This window comes from Penaeus monodon, chromosome 20, assembly GCF_015228065.2.
Source record: "Penaeus monodon isolate SGIC_2016 chromosome 20, NSTDA_Pmon_1, whole genome shotgun sequence".
NCBI classification, from domain to species: domain Eukaryota; kingdom Metazoa; phylum Arthropoda; class Malacostraca; order Decapoda; family Penaeidae; genus Penaeus; species Penaeus monodon.
Window position 1 is genome coordinate 46,094,705 of NC_051405.1, and position 455 is coordinate 46,095,159.

The window sequence follows — 455 nt, forward strand, 5'->3', positions numbered from 1 at the left end:
CAAACAGAGACCATGAGGTATCCAGTGTCAGTGAGTCAGGTCTTGGCACTGAGTTAAAAAACTGCTTGCTGGTGAGAGAGCGAGGACAAGGTTGTTGTCTTGGCGTAATCTAACATAGGAATGTGTGGCTCTGAGTTCCCAGAGTTTTCATGTTTGTACGACCAAGTAGAATTGCGCCTCACAGAGATTTTACGTTTTTTATGTTCATTTGAGGCCAAATGATCAAGAAAAAGTGGAGTTCTAAAATAAACAAAATATCCAAATTTAAAGAAAAATTATAAGATAGTTTTTTTTATTAGCATTAAAAAATTTTGACCCCTTTACCCCGTTTTTACCCTACCCTCACCACTTTTCGGGATGGTAACCATAATGCCATTGCACTCTTTGGCAATCATCTGTTCTATGACCAAAGGGAAAAAGAGGGAAAAGCATGCGTAACCTTGATGAAGTCAAGG